Source organism: Macaca nemestrina, chromosome 5 (assembly GCF_043159975.1).
Source record: "Macaca nemestrina isolate mMacNem1 chromosome 5, mMacNem.hap1, whole genome shotgun sequence".
Classification (NCBI taxonomy): Eukaryota; Metazoa; Chordata; class Mammalia; order Primates; family Cercopithecidae; genus Macaca; species Macaca nemestrina.
The window spans coordinates 112,816,944-112,831,327 of record NC_092129.1 but is presented as its reverse complement, the minus strand read 5'-3'; the positions used below and the strand labels follow the sequence as shown (position 1 = coordinate 112,831,327).

Below are 14,384 nucleotides of genomic sequence, written 5' to 3'. Positions count from 1 at the left end.
TTTATAATGCATTCTTAGAACACAGTATAAATTAGTAATCCCTCACTCTTCTGCCCACTTTTACTTTAGCATACTACATTTATGGATCTATTGTCTCTTTCCCTGTTCTAAAACTTGAGGCCAAGAGTTCGAGACCAGCCTGGGCAACATGGCAAAACCCTGTCTCCTCTAAAAATATAAAAATTAGCCAGGTATAATGGCACATATCTGTAGTCCCAGCTACTCAAGAGGCTGAGGCAGGAGAATCACTTGAACCTAGGAGGCAGAGGTTGCAGTGAGCCGAGATCATGCCACTGCACTGTGGTCTGGGTGACAGAGTGAGACTCCGTCAAAGAAAAAAAAAAAATTAAACACACACATACACAAATCTAATGTATCAGATATCCTTAAATGCTTCTAACACTGAAAATGAGACAAATATCACAAATTAGAATGGTTATCACGTTATACATAAGTGGGTTACAAAAACTGATTTTATTATGCACGTATACTTTTTGATTTACATTTGGATTCAAACTTTTTTTGTTATACACTCCTGGCGTATGTAACATTCAAATAGTTCTCTTTCTAGCACTATGATAATCTCATCAGATCCCAACAGTTGGGGAGGAGGACTTAATTTCAGACTATCCAGTTTGCAAATCCATATCCCATATGCCTTTACAAATTATTTTGAATAGGTAAAATGCATTACACAAACACTATACAGTTAGCCGGGCGCGGTGGCTCAAGCCTGTAATCCCAGCACTTTGGGAGGCCGAGACGGGCGGATCACGAGGTCAGGAGATCGAGACCATCCTGGCTAACACGGTGAAACCCCGTCTCTACTAAAAAATACAAAAAATTAGCCGGGCGAGGTGGCAGGCGCCTGTAGTCCCAGCTACTCGGGAGGCTGAGGCAGGAGAATGGCGTAAACCCGGGAGGCAGAGCTTGCAGTGAGCTGAGATCCGGCCACTGCACTCCAGCCTGGGTGACAGAGCGAGACTCCGTCTCAAAAAAAAAAAAAAAACACTATACAGTGAAGTCTCTTTCAACCTCAAATAATCTCAGTTAATTATATCTTCTCAAAGCTATTCTATGCAAACACAAAGACATACATATATGTTTTTGTGTTTGTTTTTGTTTTGAGACAGAGTCTCACTCTGTCACCTAGGCTAGAGTGCGGTGGTGCGATCTCAGCTTACTGCAACCTCTGCCTCCTGAGTTCAAGCAATTCTCCTGCCTCAACCTCCCAAGTAGCTGAGATTACAGGCATGTGCTACCATGCCTGACTAAATTTTGTATTTTTAGTAGAGACGAGGTTTTGCCACATTGGCAAGACTGGTGTCAAACCCCTGACCTCAGGTGATAGGCCCACCTCGGCCTCCCAAAGTGCTAGGATTACAGTCATGGGCCATCACTACCAGCCTACTATATATATTTTTAACATTGTACACAATACACACAGTTTGCACCTTTTTTCTTCATTTAATAATGTATCTTGAGGATCGTTCCATTTGGGCACTTACTTCATCTAAGTACACATTATTTTTTCTCCCACTAAAATATAGATTTCATAGTGATGAGCACTTATCTTTTCACTGCTTTTTATTTTTAAATGTGTTTTTCTGTTTTTTCATGAATATTTAGCTTATATGCTATCTTTTGCCTTTGTCAGTAATGCTACTGCAATCTACATCCTTGTACATGTCAATTCTTACAAGCAGGAGTATAAATACAGGATGAAATTCCAAACACAGATTTGCTCTGTCAAGGGGTATGCACCTTTCCAGTTGATAAGGTATTGCCAAATGTCTTCCCATTGAGGTTGAACCAATTTATATACTCACTAGCCTTGTTGCTAACATTATAACATGAGAAGCATTAAAATTGATTTTTGAACAAAATCAATGGATACGCTCTTAAGAGTTATTTCTTTTTAAAAAAATCATTATTGGAAAATGCAAGCAAGAATACATGGCAAGCAGAGCCCATGCAATGGCCAGAATTCCTACAGCAGAAATGACTTTAACATTTGTTTATAAAGATTTTCTCCAAGTGATTTGTTGAAATAACTTGAGTCTTCAAGGTTTAATTTTCCAAATGTTCGCTCAAGCCTGCACTGAAATTCTGGCCTACAGTATCCTATCAAAAATCCCCCTTTGCAAGATGCTGAGGTATATTGGCGAAACCATGGATCACATGACTCCAGGAGTTTGAGACCAGCCTGGCCAACATGGTGAAATCCTGTCTCTACTAAAAATACTAAAATTAGCCGGGCATGATGGGGCACGTCTGTAATCCCAGCTACTCAGGAGGCTGAGGCAGAAGGATCCTTGAACCTGGGAGGCAGAGGTTGCAGTGAAGGCAACAGAACGAGGCTTTGTCTAAAAAAAAAAAAAAAAAGAGAGAGAGAGAGAGAGTCAAGGCAGGCATTCCTAGGGACCAGACAGAACCCAACTGGAGAGGAAGATGACACATTCAACATGCTGTGGAGAAGGGAAAGTGGGTTTTACCCATGATCATGTGGAATAAATGCAAGGACAGGCCCAAGTTTCCCACATGAAGCATTTCTCAATCCCATTGTCCTTGGAAAGAGTTCATCCCGTTACTGGGATCTTCCAATATAGACTAAGCTGTTGCCCTGGAAGAACTCTGTACTTTGCAATTTTTTTCTTTTTTCTTTTTTTTTTTTTTTTGAGACAGAGTCTCGCTCTGTCACCCAGGCTGGAGTGCAGTGGTGCCATCTTGGCTCACTGCAACCTCCGCCTCCCGGGTTCAAGCGATTCTTCCGCCTCAGCCTTCCAAGCAGCTGGGATTACAGGCACCCGCCACTACACTCGGCTAATTTTTGTATTTTTAGTACAGACGGGGTTTCACCATGTCCGTCAGGATCACCTGACCTCAGGTGATCCACCTGCCTCGGCCTTGCAAAGTGCTGGGATTACAGGCGTGAGCCACCACGCCCGGCCTGCAAACTTTCAAGATGTTATTAGAGACAGGATTCCTCTCTGTCATCCAGTCTGGAGTGCAGTGGTACAATCATAGCTCACTGCAGCCTCCAACTGCTGAGCTCAAGCCATCCTCCCGCCTCAGCCTCTCAAGTGGCTAGGATTATATGGAGGAGCCACAGCCTGGTAAATTTCTAAGTAAACATATACTATTACACTCCTTACGAGGAGGAAGAGGGGGAGGGTGGGATGTTGAAGAGAGAGGATGCAACTTGTGGAGAGTAAGTGAATGAAGGGGAAATTCCGGCAAGGAATTGCCGACTTGAGGCTAACTTCACCTTTCAGGGTCCAGGAGGCTGGTCTCAGACCTATTGGGAGTCCCTCTTCATTAGTGAGAAAAACGGCAAGAAATGGGAACACGCAGAAACCTCCAAGACTAGAGCCACCGGATGCCACGGACAGCACGCAGCTGGACCAGCAGGAGGGAGGGCCTTCCTGGGTCCAGAGCCCGCTTGGGAGATAGTTGGAGATTTTCTTTCAGAAGAATCCCTGGCGGAGTCTGACCGGTTCTTTCGCGCACAGCCCCTAGGGTGGGCACAGCAGCCGCCCCTGCTGAAGGGACTGACGCCTCAGACCAGCAGCCCAGTTAAACGCGCTGTTCTGTGAGCAGCTGTGTTGGGGAGAGCGTGGTTCACATTCTTTTCCAACCGAGCCGCTGACTGCGGAGCTGGGAGGGTGAAGGGGTGGCCTGCCCCTCCACACCTGTGGACGTTTCTCGTTAGGTGGAACGAGAGACTTGAGAAAAGACATGAGACACAGCGACCAAGTACAGAGAAAGAAACAGTGGGCCCAGGGGACAGGCGCTCAGCGTACAGAGGACCCCTGCCGCACTGGTCTCTGAGTTCCCTCAGTATTTATGATCATTATCTTTACCATCTTGGAAAAAGGGAAGTGGCAGGACAATAGGATCATAGTAGGGAGAAGGTCAGCAGAAAGACACATGAATAAAGATCTCTGTTATATGAATAAGTTTAAGGAAAAGTTCTGTGCCTTGATATGCATATGCAAACATCTCCTTAAACATTTTTAGTGCCTAAAGAGCAGCATTGCCGCTAGCAAGTCCCACCTTCTGCCCTAAGGCGGTTTTCTCCTATCTCAGTAAATAGAACACACAATCGGGTTTTAGTCCACTGCCCAGGGACAGGCAGGAGACAGATGCCTTTCTCTCAACTGCCCAGAGGCCTTCTTTCCTCTATATCCTCTTACACTAATCCTCCTCAGCACAGACCCTTCATGGGTGTCAGACTGGGGGACGATCAAGTCTTTCCCTTCCCAGGAGGCCATATTTCAGACTATCACATGGGGAGAAACCTTGGACAATACCTAGTTTTCCTAGGCAGAGGTCCCTGCGACCTTCCGCAGTGTATGTGTTCCTGGGTACCTGAGATTAAGAGAATGGTGATGACTTTTAACAAGCATGCTGCCTTCAGGCACTTGTTTAACAAAGCACATCCTGCACAGTCCCAAATCCATTAAACCTTGAGTCAACACAGCAGGTCTCTCCCAAGGACGGGGTTGGGGGTAGGGTTACAGATTAACAGCATCTCAAATACAGAACAAAATGGAGTCTCTTATGTCCACTTCTTTCTATATAGACACAGTAACAATCTGATCTCTCTTTTCCCCACAGGAGGGGGCGTGACAGAACCCAGTCATCCAAGGTCCCCCATCCCTCACCAGCCGGGACCTCGGGCTGCTCCTAGGCTGCGCTGGGTGGGTCAAGGAGTTGCCCCTCTGGGCCACGACCCTCCCCCACGCCCTGCACACGGACCCTGTGTGGCCGCCGGAGCCTCCTAAAAGCGAGGAAGGATGCAGGGGCAGAGGGCGCTTGGGTTTGCAAGCCCAGCTCAGACTCCCTGCCAGGACCCCTCGCGCTGTTGGACGCGCCAGCCTCCTGACCCTCTGGGTCCTACGGGAGGTGACAAGGATCCTGCCAACCTGGCCTGAATGGCCCAGTTTGACACAGTTCAGGTTTTCAATGCATGAGAACGTGGTGTGGTCTAGGTGGAGGGATGAGAGGAGGGGACTCTGCTGGGGTAAGTGGGGGCGGGGTAAGGAGGGGATTCTTTTCCTGGGCTGACCAGAACGCAGGGACAAAGAACACAGGGGTAGCTGAGTAAGCATGTGAGGTCCTAGGCTGGTTCCCCACCTTCTCAGGATCAGAGCCGCTTACTTCCTGGTACACTCTGCAGTCTCCCGGTGTTAAATAGCATCCCTTTGCTGGAGTCTCTGGATTCACATCCATAATCTCAGCCTCCCCTCCTCATCCCCTCATGCTTACCATGAACTAACCTTGAAGGACACCACCAGAGCCCTGACTTCCGACCCACACACCTGCTACATGGAAGGTGTTCTCCACATCAGTTCAAGGCAATGTCACCCTTCAGGATGTTCAGGCTCTAACCTTGGAGTCCTCCTCCAGATTTCTCTCTCCTTCCTTCTCCTTTTGTCTCCTTTGCACTTGCGGTTCTCTTTTCCTTCGTAGCCTTTGTAGCTCATTCCCCCTTCCACTTTCCACACCACCTCTGGTCTGTTAATTAAATATTACCTGGTTTCCACTGACACCTTCCCTGGGTTCCCAATTTAAAATTACAATATCATCCTCCTCTGCTTTTTTCTCCAAATTATATCCTCACCCAACCAATTATGTATTATTCTCATTAATCTTGCTTAATTAATTAGCAGACATTATTAATGCCTGTTTCCCCAATCACCATCACTAGATTATGAACTCCTAAGGACTCCTTCCTTCCACCACTGTTGTACCCGCTTCAGCTAGAACCTGCTGGGCACATACGTGTTCCATAAATATTTGTTGAATGAAAGACTAGGCACAACTTAGGATTCACTCCCCCATGTGGCATCCATAAGCCCTGTATGCAGGTAAAATGTCAGTGGGTTGACTAAATATTGGAAGTGGAAAAAAATTCACCTCTTTGGTTTGCAGTTGTCTAGGACCTTTAGGCCAATGGAAACCCAGGTTTCCTTAGAATCAAGCCAGTGCCCCCAGACTTGCCACTTTACCATGCGTGTCTCACTGCTCCTCAGCATGGGTCACACATATCCAATGAATTCAAACAAAATCTTGAGATGACACAAACCTTGCCCTTCATTCCCCATTTCTATCATACTCTACACAGAGTTTTGAACAGGCATTTTACAGTCAACAATATATTCTTTACAATTTTCTTGGTTAGTATACATAACTCTACTTCACTGTTAAAAATTGCCTGTCTTTATATCCATTAAATGACACTTGCATATGCTCCAATTTTTCACTAATGATTTTGAGAGCATTCCGCGACACAGGTGTCTGGACCTTTCATAAGTAAACAGAATTCCTAGCGATGGAATTGTGTCTACAGTGTGGAAACACCATATAATATACCATCCTGGGTATTGTAAAAGTGAACCAACATTCTGTTAAATTTAGAGCAAGTTATAAAAACTATATGATACTTAATTCTGTGCTACATGTATAATGGTTTCTTGGAATTTTTAAAATTTTTTTTTTCTTAGAAGCAGTGTCTCACTCTCTTGCCCGGTCTGGAGTGCAGTGGCACAATCACAGATCACTGCAGCCTCAACCTTCTGGGCTCAAGTGATACTCCCACCTGACCTCCCAAGTAGCTGGGACTACAGGCATGTGCCACCATGTCCAGCTAACTTTTTTTTTTAAGAGACAGGGACCTCACTATGTTGCCCAGGTTAGTCTTGAACTCCAGGGCTCCAAGCAATCCCGCCTCAGCCTCCCAAAGTGCTGGCACTACAGGCACGAGCCACTGTACCCTGCCTGCTGGTATAGATAATGTACATTTTAAGAACTCTGTATAGATTCATTTATGTATATGTTTAGAAAAAAATTCTGGAATGGGCTGGGCACAGTGGCTCACGTCTATAATCCCAGCACTTTGGGAGGCCAAGGTGGGTGGATCACAAGGTCAGGAGTTCGAGACCATCTTGACCAAGTACTGGTGAAACCCCGTCTCTACTAAAAAATACAAAAATTAGCCGAGTGTGGTGGTGCACCCCTGTAATCCCAGCTACTTGGGAGGCTGGGGCAGAAGAATCACTTGAAGCTGGGAGGCAGAGGTTGCAATGAGCCAAGATTGTGCCATTGCACTCCAGCCTGGACAACAAAGCAAGACTCTGTCTCAAAAAAAAAAAAAAGAAAAGGAAAGAAAGAAAAGAATTCTGGAATTAATCAAAATACAGTCACGCATCATTTAACAGGGATTCATTCCAAAAAATGCACTGTTAGGAGATTTCATAGTTGTGCAAACATTGTAGAGTGTACTTACACAAACCTAGATTGTATAGCCTACTATACACCCAAGCTATATGGTAAAAGCTTATTACCCCCAGGCTACAAACCTGTATGGCATATTATTCTACTGAATCCCGTGGGCAACTGTAATACAATGGGTAGTACTGTACTTTTTAAAGGACTGGCAGTGCAATAGGTTTGTTTACACAAGCATCATGCCAAACACTTCATGTGTTGTGCTGTCACCATTCTGACGGTTACGACACCACTAGGTTATAGGAATTTTTCAGTTCTATTATAGTCTGATGGGACCACTATTGTATGAGGCTCATCATTGACTGAAATGTCATTATGTTTTTTATATATATATAAACACATATATATATATATATGAGATACTATTCAGCCTAAAAAGATGGAAATCTGGCCGGGCACGGTGGCTCACACCTGTAATCCCAGCGCTTTGGGAGGCCGAGTTGGGCCGATCACATGAGGTCAGGAGTTTGAGACCAGACTGGTCAACATAGTGAAACCAGGTCTCCACTAAAAATACAAAAATCAGCTGGGTGTGATGGCGCACGCCTGTAATCCCAGCTACTCTGGAGCCTGAAGCACAAGAATTGCTTGAACCCAAGAGGCAGAAGTTGCAGTGAGTCAACATCATGCCACTGCACTCCAGCCTGGGCAACAGAGTGAGACTCTGCCTCAAAAAAAATAAAAATAAAAAGATGGAAATCCTGTCATTTTCAATGACATGGATAAACTTGGAAGATATTAGGTTAAGTGAAATAAACCAGGCACAGAAAGAAAAATATCTCATGCTCTCACCTATATGTGGAATGTATAGAAGTTGAACTCATAGAGAATAAAATGGTGGTTACAAGAGATTTGGGGGTGGGGGGTTTCAGGAGCTGTTAGTGAAGAAACAACAGCTATTCCATGATAAATTTATCCATTTATCCATTGATAAATGTAGAAGGAATGAGAGAGAGAGAGAAAATCACCACCTGACCACAGTAATCATTGCCTCAGGCAAAATTTATCCCAATGCTAAAATTCGTGGGTGATGGTTTAAGCAGAAACAAGATATTTGCATAGTCTGAAGTATCTCCTCCACAATATTTAGTAATACAAATGAAAGAACCATGAGCTTTCAGTAAAGAACACAAGCAAGTGATTTCCTAGCCAAGTGATCAAAATTAACATCACCTGTCCTGAAATACGATGCACTGAGACGGGCACATGATCACATCATTTTGTAGCGTCCTTCTCGATAATGTGTAGCTTCAGTCTAATCCTGAGAAAACATCAGACAGACCCAAACTGAGATGCATTCTTTTTTTTTTTTTTTTTTTTTTTTTTTTGAGACGGAGTCTGGCTCTGTTGCCCAGGCTGGAGTGCAGTGGCGGGATCTCCGCTCACTGCAAGCTCCGCCTCCGGGTTCACGCCATTCTCCTGCCTCAGCCTCCCAAGTAGCTGGGACTACGGGCGCCCGCCACCATGCCCGGCTAATTTTTTGTATTTTTAGTAGAGATGGGGTTTCACCGTGTTAGCCAGGATAGTCCTGAACTCCTGACCTCGTGATCCGCCCACCTCGGCCTCCCAAAGTGCTGGGATTACAGGCGTGAACCACTGCGCCCGGCCAAGATGCATTCCAGAAAATAACTGGTATTCTTCAGAAGTGTCAAGGTCATGAAAGACAGGATAGACTAAGAAACTGTGCAAGATGAGACAAGACCAAGGAGATAGGACAACTCTACATGATGTGAGATTCTGAATTGTATCCTAGAGCAGAAAAACTAAATTCATGAAAAAAATGGTGGAATGCAAATAATTTCTTAATTTTGAAAATTATTCTATGGGCCTGGCACGGTGGCTCACGCCTGTAATCCCAAAACTTTGGGAGGCCAAGGTGGGTGGATCACCTGAGGTCAAGAGCTAGAAACCAGCCTGGCCCCTTCTCTACTAAAAGTACGAAACTTAGCCAGGCATGGTGGCAGGCGCCTGTAATCCCAGCTGCTCAGGAGCCTGACACATGAGAATCACTTGAACCCGGGAGGCGGAGGTTGCAGTGAGCCAAGATCATGCCACTGCACACCAGCCTAGGCAATAGAGCAACACTCTGTCTCAAAAAAAAAGGAAAAACAATTGTCCTACGGTTATGTAAGATGCTAACATAAGTAGAAGCTTTGAAATTCTTTTGAAAGTCTAAAATTATCTCAAAATTAAAAATGAAAAAAGTAAAGGTACAATGTATAAAATATCCTGTCACACATTAAAATACCTACATATACATGTAAAATATGCATATATCACATAAAATTTATTTGGGTAGAGCTGGTAGACTGAGAGCCATGAATGGGAGAGGATTTTCATGTTTTATTTTTATAAATATATGTAATATATTTATAAAAGGGTCTCACTATGTTGCCCAGGCTGGTCTTGAACTTCTGGGCTCCAGGGATCTCTCCCACCTTGGTCTCACAAAGTACTAGGATGACAGGCGTGAGCCACTGCACCAGCCACTTTTGTTCACACACCCTTTTATATCTATATCACATACCCTGAACTTGCTACAATGACATATATTATGTATTTTAGAACAAAATTTAAGTAAAATCAAAGAAAAGGTTGGCAACATAATGACTGGATTGCTAGACTTAGCCTAATAATTGGCTCAGGTTTCACAGAACTGGAGTGTGAAACAAGGTCCAGTTTCCTTTCTGTATCTATCAGTCACCAACATGGCTGGTCTGGGATGCTTTTTCTTTGGGGGTCTTAGAAAACTACTAAAACCCAAAGAAGGTATCAAGATATTTCCTGGTAATATTTTTGCAATTCTGGGAATATATATAACAAATTGCATCCCACTTCAGTATTAAAATAAGTATAGAGGCCGGACGCAGTGCCTCACACTTGTAATCCAAGCACTTTGGGAGGCCGAGGTGGGCGTATCACCTGAGGTAAGGAGTTCAAAACCAGCCTGGCCAATATGGTGAAACCTCATCTCTACTAAAAATACAAAAATTAGCTGGGCATGGTGGCAGACTCCTGTAATCTCAGCTTCTCAGGAGGCTGAGGCACGAAAATCACTTGAACCTGGGAAGCAGAGGTTGCAGTGAGTCAAGATTGTGCTACTGCATTCCAGTCTGCCTGAGTGACAGAGCAAGACTCCATCTCAAAAATATATATATAATATAAAATAAAATAAGTATAGAGATAATAAAGAAACAAATTTGAAGTCATAGAATCCGCATTTCTTGAACTGGTTTCAATGAAACCGTTATCTATTTTGTATTCATTACAATAACAAGGAGACAACAGAGCATACGAGCCAAGATTCAAATCTCAACTTTCACATTCACTGGTTGAGTGACTGTAGATAAGTTTCTTAGTTTCTCTGTGTCTGAATTGCAAGGCAGTAATCAGAGAACCAATCTCATGGGCTTCTTTGAATATTGAAGAAGAGCACACATCCAAAACAGAAAGGACCTGGCACTTCAGCAAGCCCTCAAAGGTTAACAAATACATTTTTAAGATATTCTAGCTACTTTTAAAAGTTTTTAGCATTTAAGAGAATATAATATATTGGATTTTTGATTTAATTATTTATATTTTTTCAGACATAGTCTCACTCTGTCACCCAGGCTGGAGTGCAGTGGCATGATCTTGGCTCACTGCAACCTCCACCTCCCAGGTTCAAGTGATTCTCCTGCCTCAGCCTTCCAAGTAGCTGGGATTACAGGAGCCCACCACCACACCCGGCTAATTTTTGTATTTTTAGTAGAGATGGGGTTTACCATGTTGGCCAGGATGGTCTTGGACTCCTGACCTCAAGTGATCAGACTGCCTTAGCCTCCCAAAGTGCTGGAATTACAGGCGTGAGCCACCACACCCAGCCAATTTAATTTTTGTGTATGTGGGTGTGTCTGTGTGTGTGTGTCTGTGTGACGGAGTCTCAGTCTTGTTGCCCAGGTTGGAGTGCAATAGCACAATCTTGGCTCACTTGCAACCTCTCTGCCTCCCAGGTTCAAGCAATTCTCCTGCCTCAGCCTCCCAAGTAGCTGGGATTACAGACGCCCACCACCACACTTGGTTAATTTTTTTGTATTTTTAGCGGAGACGGGGTTTCACCATGTTGGCCAGGCTAGTCTCAAACTCCACCTGACGTCAGGTGATCCGCCCACCTCAGCCTCCCAAAGTGCTGGGATGACAAGCATGAGCCACCGCACCCAGCCAATTTAATTAAAATTTACATGTTTCATTCAATATATCCTATTATTATTATTATTATTACTACTATTATTATTATTTTGAGATGGAGTCTCGCTCTGTTGCCCAGGCTGGAGTGCTATGGCACGGTCTCAGCTCACTGCAACTTCCGCCTCCTGGGTTCAAGAGATTCTCCTGCCTCAGCCTCCCAAATAGCTGAGATTACAGGCATGCACCTGCCACCACGCCCGGCAAATTTTTTGTATTTTTAGTAGAGATGGGGTTTCACCATGTTGGCCAAGCTGGTCTGGAACTCCTGACCTCGTGATCCACTTGCCTCAGCCTCCCAAAGCGCTGAGATTATAGGTGTGAGCCACCGTGCCCGGCCTCTGATTATTTTTAAATTGAGCAAATTATATTTTTAAGTCTGTAAGTTTTGCGTTATTAGTTATGAAAGCAGGTACATACGCACTTAGTGCTTTTATTGCAGAAATGTTAATTAGTATTGATAGATGAAGTAATCAGGGATCAAACAAGGTAGAAACGAGTATTCTTTCTCTTCAACCAGAATGAATCTTTCCATACAGCTCCCTGAATCCTCACCCTTCCTGCCTCCTGCTCCTACTTATGCTCCTCCTTCTACCAGAAGCTGCTCCCCTCCACCAGAGCTCTAAATCACAACCCCCTCTGCTTTCACTGGGGCTTGGAGGCTGCTACTTCTAGACTCTCCCTCCCCGTGCATCAACCCTGTCCTCCCTCACCCAACACCCTGAGTAATAAGCTCCCTCTTCCCCCAGCCTCTCTGTTTCCAGCTATTTCTTTGTTCCCCATCTCAACAAAAATTGTCCAGGTTTTCCCATCCAGGAGCATCAGTTATGCTTTCTAAAAACATCCACTAAACATATTCCACAGGCATCCCATTTAAATTTCTCAACTCACTCCAACCTGGTTTCTAAGAATCTCACTCCTGCAACTGAACTGCTTGTGCTAAAGCTAGCAGTGAGCCCTGTGGTTCACAAACCAAGGAACTATTTTTTGCCCTCATCTGTCTGGACTGCTGGACAGAATTCCCCATAATAGATAATACCCTCCTTGTAGCTTGGGGTGAGGGTTGGTGCCCAGGGTGGTGGGGGTGTGAGTTGAAGACTCCTTTAGAAAATTTTCACTTAGCCGGGCGCAGTGGCTCACGCCTGTAATCCCAGCACTCTGGGAAGCCGAAGCGGGTGGATCACGAGGTCAAGAGATTGAGACCATCCTGGCCAACATGGTAAAACCCCGTCTCTACTAAAAAAACAAAAAATTAGCGGTGCGTGGTGGCGCACGCCTGTAAGTCCCAGTTACTTGGGAGGCTGAGGCAGGAGAATCGCTTGAACCCAGGAGGTAGAGGTTGCAGTGAGTTGAGATTGCGCCACTGCACTCCAGCCTGGGTGACAGAGCGAGACTTCATTTCAAAAAAAAAAAAAAAGCAAGAAAGAAAAGAAAATTTTCACTTGAACCCCCGAACACTGTGAGAAGACCTTTTGAAAATGTTTTTCCTTTTACCTTGTAAAGAACACTGAACAACACTAAACTAACGTAAATTATTTATTATATAACCATTAGAATGGCCGGGCAAGGTGGCTCATGCCTGTAATCCCAGCATTTTGGGAGGCCGAGGCGGGTGGATCATGAGGTCAGGAGTTCAAGACCAGCCTGGCCAAGATGGTGAAACCCCGTCTCTATTAAAAATACAAAAATTAGCAGAGAGCGATGCCGGGCGCGATGCCGGGTGCCTGTAATCCCAGCTACTCAGGAGGATGAGGCAGAGAATTGCTTGAACGCGGTAGGCGGAGGCTGCAATGAGCCGAGATCGGGTCACTGCACTCCAGTCTGGCAACAGAGCAAGACTCCCTCAAATTAAATAAATAAATAAATAAAACCATTAGAGGATTATTTAAAAGCTGGAGTTTGCAGTTACTTAAACCATTACAGATTTAAGAACACTTGCCCACACACATCCATTTCCCTGTCCCCGTCTTTCATAGCACAAACAGAACTGGGGTCTTGGCCTCTTGATCCCCAGGCCAGCAGGCTTTCCACAAGCAATGCCATCCCTGCCTGAGATTCCCTCAGGCCCCAGCCTTAAACGGAATGCCCAGAGGCCCACGAAGAACTGTGCAACCACCTGGCTCCTGCTCTGGCTAAAAAAGAGAGCAGCTGATCAGGTGCATGCCTTGTGGAGCTGACCCTAGAGCTGGATTTTCAACAGCATGCATCCACATCACCTGGAGGTCTTCTTAAAACCCGAGTTTCTGTGCCTCACCCCCAGAGTTTCTGATTCTGTGGATGTGGGGTGGGTGACAGAGTTTTTGTTGTTTGTTTGTTTGTTTTTGAGACAGAGTCTTGCTCTGTCGCCCAGGCTGGAGTGCAATAATGGAGCAATCTCTGCTCACTGCAACCTCCACCTCCTGGGCTCAAGCGATTCTCCTGCCTCAGCCTCCCAAGTAGCTCAGCTAATTTTTTTTTTTTTTTTTGAGACGGAGTCTTGACTCTGTCACCCAGGCTGGAGAGCAGTGGTGGATCTCGGCTCACTGCAACCTCCACCTCCCAGGATCAAGCGATTCTCCTGCCTCCGCCTCCCTAGTAGCTGGGATTACAGGCGCGCGCACCAGGCTAATTTTTGTATTTTTAGTAGAGACGGGTTTCACCATGTTGGCCAGGCTGGTCTCAAACTCCTGATCTCAAGTGATCCGCCCGCCTCGGCCTCCGAAAGTGCTGGGATTACAGGCGTGAGCCAACGCGCCTGGCAGTTTGTGTTTTTAAGGAGTTCTCAGGTGATGCTGATTTTGCTGATCGCGGGACTCCGCTTTGAGATCAGCTCTCCTAGAATATCTAAGCCATGGGGCAGACCCGCAAAAGAGATTTAGTGGAAGATG

At 45.1% G+C, this 14,384-nt stretch overlaps 1 protein-coding gene across 1 annotated transcript in view; it reads right to left on the bottom strand.

Annotated features, from left to right (window-relative positions):
• LOC105479461 (KH domain containing 1) overlaps window positions 1-14,384 on the bottom strand; it is a 96,216-nt gene that overhangs the window by 49,733 nt on the left and 32,099 nt on the right. The window lies entirely within an intron of this gene.